This window comes from Prunus mume, linkage group LG6 (genome assembly GCF_029339155.1).
Source record: "Prunus mume cultivar Tortuosa linkage group LG6, ASM2933915v1, whole genome shotgun sequence".
Lineage (NCBI taxonomy): Eukaryota > Viridiplantae > Streptophyta > Magnoliopsida > Rosales > Rosaceae > Prunus > Prunus mume.
The window spans coordinates 13,625,876-13,634,025 of NC_142703.1; the positions used below are offsets into that span (position 1 = coordinate 13,625,876).

The following is an 8,150-nucleotide window of genomic DNA, read 5'->3' on the forward strand; positions in this document are numbered from 1 at the left end:
GATAGATGGAGCTGCTATGAAGCTACTTATGTAGTAGATCACGCCAAGAAATATACGATATAGAGCTCCCCTCGTAGAACCCATGTCTCCAATCCAATTAGAACTCCGGAGTAAGTGCTACTCTTTCATTCGCCCCAAAAGGGCTCATTTCACTTACTTTTACACACGTCAGAGATCTTTGTAGAATCTGACTTCTGTGACCAGGAGAGGGACGATCTCCAGAGATTCTTGTCTCATTCTATTTCCTCGTAGCAATAGTTATTTCTCTTCATTGATTTGTGAATCTCAAGCCAATGCTATGCAGAGAGGCGAGAGCCAGGGTCTTGAAAATCACCAATTCGAGTGTTATAGAAGTCGGTTTTAGCTCACCAAGCCTTAATTGCTCGTAAATGAATATGGCATCAAATTTACGCTTAGCCCCAAGATCGAGTAATGCCTTCTCGAATTGATGATCTCCAATGACACAAGAAATAGTGAAACTCCTGGATCCTTGCACTTAGTTGGGATTTTACGCGCGCTAACTTCCTCAGAAAGTGAAACCTCTCTTGCACCCTTGTGTGCAAAGATTTTTAAGCATAGGAAGGAATTTGCTTGATAGCATCAAGTAATGGGAGATTTATTTGGACTTTCTTAAACATCTCCATGATTTCATTGTAATGAGTGTCTTTCTTGGGCGCAACCAACCGTTGAGGATATGGAGGCTTGGGAATGTAGTGTGGCACATGATTAGGCTTTTTTGAATTTAATACATGAGCAGTAGTTCTCTAAAAGGGAAGTGCATGGGAGTGGGATGGAACTGGCAATGCACCGAATCTTTCAGAAGAGATGACGTAGAAGGGCAGATCTGGGGAATCCGTATGGAATCCAATCCGGTGAAAGAGGTCAAGAGAAGAGGGCTAGTGATCATCCTATCTCTGAAGTAGTCGGTTTTTTCAACGAATTTCTTCATTCTTTCAGCCCTTCTATTGTATTGAATCTACTCTGATCTGGATTCCATTCTCGTCTTTGCAAGCGGAAGACAGATCTCGATTGAACTTGATGAATCGCTGCTTCTTCATTTATCCGGCTGCATCAGGGACTACCAAAGACCGCCACCGCGAAGGAATTTGAGTAGCGATGGCGGATCGAGATGCATCCCTCTTCAAGAGCTCTTACGCTAAAGGGTGTTTTCTAAGTAGCCAAGGAAGGGAGTAAGAAGGGGTCAACCAACCATGAATAGGGTTTTTTCGTGATGATTTTCTCTGTTTGGTTGCCAAGAAAATGGCTGAGAAAATGAGAGAAAGGCACATAAAATTCATATATGTTGTACTTCTTTTGGTTTATGTTTCTGATTTTTTCTTGCTTTATTGTTGTTAATTGCAGAGAACCTCCGACGAAGCTCGATGGGAAGGGCAACCGTGGTTACCTTTCGCGATTCCGAGGACAAAGAAAATGGCAAGGACCAGAGCTGTTCCAAGGTTTCATCGGTGGAGGATCCATAGCACACGAAGGTAGGCCTTGCCCCTCATCTGGTTTTCACAACTCCGAGTTTCAAGATTAGTCCTCCACCTTGTTGTCCGAAGTCCAGTCCGGTCATAGCACCCCTTGATGATGATCCCGCTGCTCATCCTTACGATCCTAAAACCAATTATCTTTCTCCGAGGCCTCAGTTCCTTCATTATAGACCCAACCCAAGAATTGAATATTATCTTAGTAAGGAAAGAGAGGGCAAGAGACTTGAGGATAACTTCATCTCTGGAAGCTCTTGAACACTGATACTACTGAGTAGGCCTCATCATTTGGCCCGCGGGCTCACGGGCCGATGGGATCCCGCCCGACCCATTGAAAAAGTCCGGCCCGGCCGTTATGGGCTTTGAGATGGCCTGCCTTGGGCGGGCTAGGCTTGGGCAGGTGTCGGCCCACCCATAGGCCCGGCCCGATTAAGACTAAGAAAACCCGGTCCGGCCCCACAAAAGCCCGGCCCGTTAGGCCCGCATACATATATAATTATGTATAAATAAGAGTTTATGATTAGGATTATATCACTTAAATCACATATATAATTTGTTTCATTTCATTTACTTTTCTTTACCCATTCCTAGTTTATAATTGGATGATTAGCACATTAATTTGTGTCAATTATTAATACAACAATTATATATATATATATATATATAAGATGAACAACATATCATATCACCAAATATAATCATATCACGAAACATAATCGTACCAACAAATATAATAATGCTTTTCTTGAACACATCACCAAACATTTGCATATTTATTCATACAATCCTTTAAAAAATATATTTTTTGATACTTATTATTTTTTAAAATTATTTCTTAAAACATATTTCGGTCTAATTATGTAATAACCTCAAAAATAATACTTGGTTTTATTATTTTTGTGGAAAATCTTATTAAGTTGTGTGACTTTATTGAGTGTTTTATGAATTTGGTTTGATGTGAAAATATTGGAATTAAGTGAGTTTAATCTCAAATTTGGACTAAAATGCCCTTATGATTAAGTTTATGATTTTTTTCGAATGAAGTAGGTCCGTTTCGGCCCAGCCCGTTGGGCTTAGCCCCCGCCCGATGGGCTTTCTCAAGCCCGGCTCATGGCTTGGGCTTGGGCTTTGAATTTTCTAAAAAACCCAGCCCGGCCTGGCCCGATATTTTCTCTTTCCTCTTTAAAGCCCGGCTCGACCCGGCCTAAGCCCATTAAATTTGGGCGGGTAAGCCCGGCTCGCCCATTGACGAGCCCTACTACTGAGGAAACTCATCAATATTCTCGAAGGAATTGGAAGATGTTACGATGCGGTGGTAAAAGAGGCAAGCTACGGAAGAAAATGAAGAAGAGGAAGAAGAGGAAAAGCAGGGGGTCAATGTGTCTGAACCATGCGACATTAGCACCACCAACACTTTCATGTCAAAGGAGGAGGCTCTTGAAGTAAAATGGTCCTCCAAGACAGGCTTCTTTTGGAAATCAAAGTTCACTGCTTTGCTTCTATTGTTGGTAGTTGCTTTTTTGTCTGTTTCAGTTATTCATTCACCGGCAATTGATAGTTCCGTGCTTAAGGACCTGAGCTTCTTGAAGGAATATGACCACAGTGACAAAGAAATGGAAAGGAAGTATGAGTTTGATGTAGTTGACATTGAAGCCTTGGGAGAGAATGGTCGGACAGAGATTGGTGCAAACACTGTAGAAGTATATGCTTGATCCGAATATGATGAAAAAGTTAATGGAGAGGGCCAAAACACCTGTTGAAATCCAAGTTGTGGAAGAAAAGGGTCAGCCAGAGATTGGAGCAGATTGAGAGCACTTGTAGAAGTAGTACGTGTTGATCCGAACATGAAGAACAAGTTGACCAAGAGGTCGAAGCATTGTTAACACCAAGAGGTTTGATGAAACAATAATTTTATGTCCGGGAAGTAGTACTTGGCTGCACATGCTTGATTTAGTTGACATCGTAATTTCGGAATCCGGAGCTTGAAAGTGAAATGAGCATCTTGGTCATGAAGTGGAGTCTTTCAAGGATCACGATTAGAGTGTCAACGGGGACGGGCCGGCCCAAGACGGCACGCAGCCCGGCCCATTTAAATGAGGCACGACACGGCACGAGCACAAATATTAATGGGCCGTGCTCGCACGACACGAAAACTTGGGCTGCGGGATCAAAAATAAAGTCCAATGGACCGGGCGGGCCCATGGCCCGACATGGGCCGGGCTTGGCCCGAGCACGCTTCAAGCACGGCACGAGCCCAAGCACGGCCCACTTAACATTTTTTTCTTTCTCAAAAGTCAAAATGCAATCATTTGACATCTAATGTCATTATTTATATGTTTTTTTAATCATAAATATATATTTGATGTCTTTCATTTTAGGAAAATTACTTGGGTCCTTAATTAATTAAACATATCAACTACAAATTAATTAAACAATATTGGACTTGATATCTAATCAGTACATATGACATATATGCTTATCTTATAATCAAAGCAATACATTATTTCACATATAAAATAATAAGTTGTTTAAAGATGAAAAGTTGAAGTGGACTTTGTAGAGTTTGACACTTTTTGCCCTCTGCCATTTTCATATTGTTTGGATGTTTGATTGATTAATGTTTTCAAATAGTTCATCATTTCTTGCCTCTAATTATATTTTTAATGTTTATAATTTGAATTATCTAGTGAAAAAAAAAATGAAGTGAAAAAAATTCAAATTAAATGGATTGGTTCTTGGGCCCGAGTATGGCACGAGCACGAGCACGGGCACGGCACGAGCCCGGCCCAGCCCGTTTCAATATGGACATGGGCTTTGGGCCGGGCCGAGATCAATAATTTTACTAAATGGGCCGGCACGCACGGCCCGATAATTAAAATGAGCCGGCCCGACCTAAAACATTAAAAGCACGAGTTTAAATGGGATGGGCCGACACGGCACGACCCGTTTGACACCTCTAATCACAGTCCTATAAGCTCAAAAGTGGATGCTTCATGTGAGAATGTTCAAACTTCAGAAGAAGTGGATCTTGCAGTTGATGAGACTGAATTTAAGGTTTCCATGGTGACTATGCTGGGAATTGCTTTGTTGGTTTCGGCATTCACCATCTTATTGTTTCTCATAATTTGTGCTTTGTTTCTGCAGGGCCAGGGAGAAGAAGAAATTGTTACTCCAGTTAGGTGCTCGAGCAGAATCAGAAAACAAGTCACCTCTCCATGATGACTGAACAAGATGTTTCTTCCATTACGCCATTATGCAATGTAGTTATGAAGGAACAATTAGTTTAGTTTGACTAGTCGTTTGATGATTTGTTATTTTAGGGTGTTTATTGTCTGCTAACGAACCATGTTCAGTAGTTGAATGACTTCGTAATCTTCCGCCATTTTCTAATGGTTCTATTAATGACAGCTTTGTTTCTTCTAAGTGTGCCCCCTTCTTACTTCTCATACTCACATGACTTTTCATTTTGATGCTTAATAGCCAATTTTACTGTTGCACATTTTTTTCTTTAGTTTTCTTTTTGGTTCTTGCATAAAACTCTCATCATAGGATCGTTGGTTCCCTACCCTGTATATTCTGCAATAAGAAATTCGAATTTGGAATCTCTTCAAAATTTATATACAAAGTTTATAACTATGTTCTATGAGTTCCATTATTAATTCAATATGTGCAGTTGATGACTTGAGGCTTTGCTAGTAGTAAAAAAAAATGGGTACAAAGGAAATCCAACTCATGCATGCACAACCCTACAAAAGGAGGGAAAGAATAACCTTAAAGGCGTCATGGAGTGTAATACCTATACACAGCTCTCTTCAACATGTTGCTATCATATGCCTCCATAACACACTATTAAAAAAAAAAAAAAACCAGAGTTAAACCATGAGTGATAATTACAGAATTGTCATCTTTATTGGGCTTATTCTGACTTTGACATCGTTTCGAATTACAGATGGTTCCGTTGTGTCAACAGGGGACTTCAACAAGGATTTCTTTGTGACATGGTCTCCTAGCAATGTAAACACTTCAGCTGATGGCAGGACAAGGAGTATGAAGCTCGACCAAGAATCCGGTATGATCAAAATTCAAAATTCTTTAATTAGTTTTAACATTTCTGAAGTCCGATCCTTTGTTTTTCATTTTCCTTCAAAATTCAAGAAGCTGGTTTTGCTTCAAATCAGATGTTTTTGTTTGGACAAATTGACATGCAAATTAAACTAGTACCAGGTGATTCAGCAGGCACAGTTGTGGCCTATTATGTAAGTAGAAAACGTTTTCTTCTTCTGCTTTTTGTTGTTGTTGCTTATTATTGAGTAATTAACAGCATATATTTGATCAAATGGAAATTAATTTTAATGCAGCTGACATCTGATCAACCTAACCGTGACGAAGTAGACTTCGAGTTCCTTGGACATGTGGCAGGCAAACCATATATCATTCAAACAAACATGTTTGCTGATGGATTTGGCAACCGTGAAGAGAGGGTCAATCTGTGGTTTGATCCAACAAAGGACTTCCATACCTACTCAATACTATGGAACCTTCACCAAATTGTGTATGCCATCTTTCAAATGAGCTAATCAGTATTTAATTTGAGTCTTGCTTACATAAGTTTTCTTCTTTAAAAAATCAACAAGAAGAAAAACGATTCGAAGTAATTTTAATGGAGAAACTTGGTGTATTTTTGCTTGTAGGTTCATGGTGGATTGGGTTCCAATCAGAGAATACAGAAACCATGCAGACAAGGGTGTAGCATTTCCAAGGTGGCAGCCAATGAGCATAAAAACCAGCCTATGGAACGGCGACAAGAGGCGGCAAGGACAAAACTGATTGGTCAAAGGGCCCATTCATAGCTTCATTCAGAAACTACAAGATTGATGCCTGTGTTTGGAAAGGAAATGCAAGGTTTTGCAGGGCAGAGAGCCCTACAAACTGGTGGAACAAGAAGAAGTTCAGCACCCTAACAAAAACACAGAGAAGGTTGGTCAAAGGGCCCATTAATAGCCAATTTTACTATTGCACATTTTTTTCTTTTTAATTTTCTTTTTGGTTCTTACATAAAACTCTCATCATAGGCCCTACCCTGTATATTCTGCAATAAAAAATTAATATATATACCAAGATTAAGCAAAACTTAAGACATCAAGATTAACAAATACTCTAAATTGTATTTTTATTACTGAAAACGATTCTAGTACATCTGAAAAGTTTAATGAAAGTAAATGTCTCTAACTCAATGGTGGTTGAAGGTGCAGTCACATATGACAAAGCTCTCGAAGCCTTTCATCCTCCATTCAATTGATATAGTCCAATGCCCTTCTGTATCTTTCCCCAAAATCCCAGTCTTTCTTCATTAGCTTTTTCCTTATCTCTTTCAATTACTCCACTGCTCCATAAAATAAAATAAAAAGCACCCAACAAAAAATTATGTGATTAAAATCAACATAAGTTCATAACAAACAAGATTCCAAATCTCTTTTACTTCGTCCCAAAAGGCCAACTAAGGAATGAATTGAACGCGATGAAGAAACTTGAATACCATGAGAACTCAATTCAGCTAAGTTGAGTTTGCAAATTTTCTGGGACTCATTTTCACTGGCAGAACAACTCAACTTAACTAAAATGAACTTTGTACTGCTATTAACAATTATTACTAACACAAATATCATGCCATTCAAAATATCCTAGGCTTAGAGCCATTACCTTCTTCTTCTTTCTGCAATTCCTGGAAGAGACTTGTTTGATCAAGTAAAAGAAATACTCTGCCCCAACTTATAGTTCAAAAGAGCTGCACATAAAATACAAAAAGGGGAAAACATGATCAAAATTACTAAAAAACATGCAAAAATTTCTGACCCAAACCTTGTGAACCACCCTACATATTAATAGTTATACAAGTCAATGCTGTAAAAATAACAATTTCCAGCACACTCAGAGGTGGCAAAGCTGCAAAATAACAATTGTCATCATAGTATTCAACAAACATGGAGATGATATGAGATATGCAAAACATGGAGTTTGTGTGCTAAGCTAACTGAAAATAATTAAAAAGAAAGGAAATCTATCTTAACCCACAACTTAAAGCAACTCATAAACAGCCAAAAAGAGAGACACAGATCATCAAAGTTCAAGCCCTTCAAAATAGAAAGCCTAAAAATAAAACAGCAATGAAGAGAAAGTTCCAAGACACACACAAATCATCATATCTGAGAAATAAAGCACAGCAACAATTAGTACCTAAATTATATACATATATAGGGGTGTATGTTAATAAATCATAAAAGAAAAGAAAATATTAAATAATTTAAATTGATATGGCTATCCACCTTATCTACCACATTATTCATTATTTTCCTTGAAAATGTGGCTCATTAATGTTTATTTTATGTTGAGACGGGCTGATCGTAAATTAATATGAATTGTTGTTACCATTTTGGGAAACTCATCAGGAGGTTTCACTTCAATACCAAAAAAAAAAGTCTTAATCAAATAAAAATTCATAAGAAACTGAAAGAACGTAAATTTTTGTTTTCTAACGAGGAAAATTGTAAATAATTTTTATTTTATTTTAACAAAGCGATATTTTAAATTATTTTAATATACGAGCTTGGAACTCAAGCGTAAGAGGACATGCACAAATGCATTGGCCAACTAACCTAATGC

The 8,150-nt window shown here is 38.4% G+C and overlaps 1 pseudogene across 1 annotated transcript; it reads left to right on the top strand.

The window, feature by feature from the left end:
- The first annotated feature begins 5,369 nt into the window (after positions 1-5,369).
- LOC103335032 (putative xyloglucan endotransglucosylase/hydrolase protein 10) lies at positions 5,370-6,525 on the top strand (annotated as a pseudogene). Its single transcript, XR_016128124.1, has 4 exons — positions 5,370-5,559; positions 5,646-5,746; positions 5,849-6,042; positions 6,182-6,525. The product of XR_016128124.1 is annotated as a putative xyloglucan endotransglucosylase/hydrolase protein 10 (transcript).
- Positions 6,526-8,150: the final 1,625 nt, after the last annotated feature.